Source organism: Berghia stephanieae, chromosome 6 (assembly GCF_034508935.2).
Source record: "Berghia stephanieae isolate SIO BIC M18660-M18661 chromosome 6, UCSD_Bste_1.3, whole genome shotgun sequence".
NCBI lineage: Eukaryota > Metazoa > Mollusca > Gastropoda > Nudibranchia > Aeolidiidae > Berghia > Berghia stephanieae.
Window position 1 is genome coordinate 12,258,414 of NC_088365.1, and position 764 is coordinate 12,259,177.

A 764-nucleotide genomic window follows, 5' to 3' on the forward strand; every position below is an offset into this window, starting at 1 on the left:
CCCACGAGTCACGCTGAGCAAAATGACCAATTGTAACGTTGGATATTTCTCAAATTGTGAACATTTTTCACTATGTGGGTCATTTTGAGCACACTTTGCAATGTGACCAATGACCTTGAGCACATGGAAATGTAATATAGATCGTGCCCATTGTCCAGATTTCACAGCCATATAATAATACTGACCGTACGTAGGCCTTCAAAACCCTGTGTTTTGTTGTCATTGAGATATTGTGGTTGTTTGAAAATTATTTAGACTCATTTTAACATACTATAGTGTAGAAATGGTGAGTCACATATAAATCTTCCTGGCATTACCACCAGCAGCAGCAGCAGCAGCAGCAACACAACTCCCCCCCCCCCCACCCCACCCCCACCCTAATCCTCTTATTAATTTGCTTATCTATTTCCATCTCTCAATCTTCATAAGCTGATTTTTTTTTTCATTTTCAAATTGATAACAATATCATAATGAGTTGATTTTTGTAATAATAATAATGATAATAATAATAATAATAATAATAATAATAATAATAATAATAATAATAATAATAATAATAATAATAATAATAATAATAATTAATAATAATAATAATAATAATAATAATGTAAAGATGGATTTGAGTTTCTTACGAAGAACACGAAGAGGCAAGGTGACCGCAACCTTTGTTTCACGCTAACTACCATATTAACTCATTACAAGCGTAGTTCGATTTTAACCCTGATCCTTAAATCAACTTTTATACCAAGCTGGTAGAAGCTGTT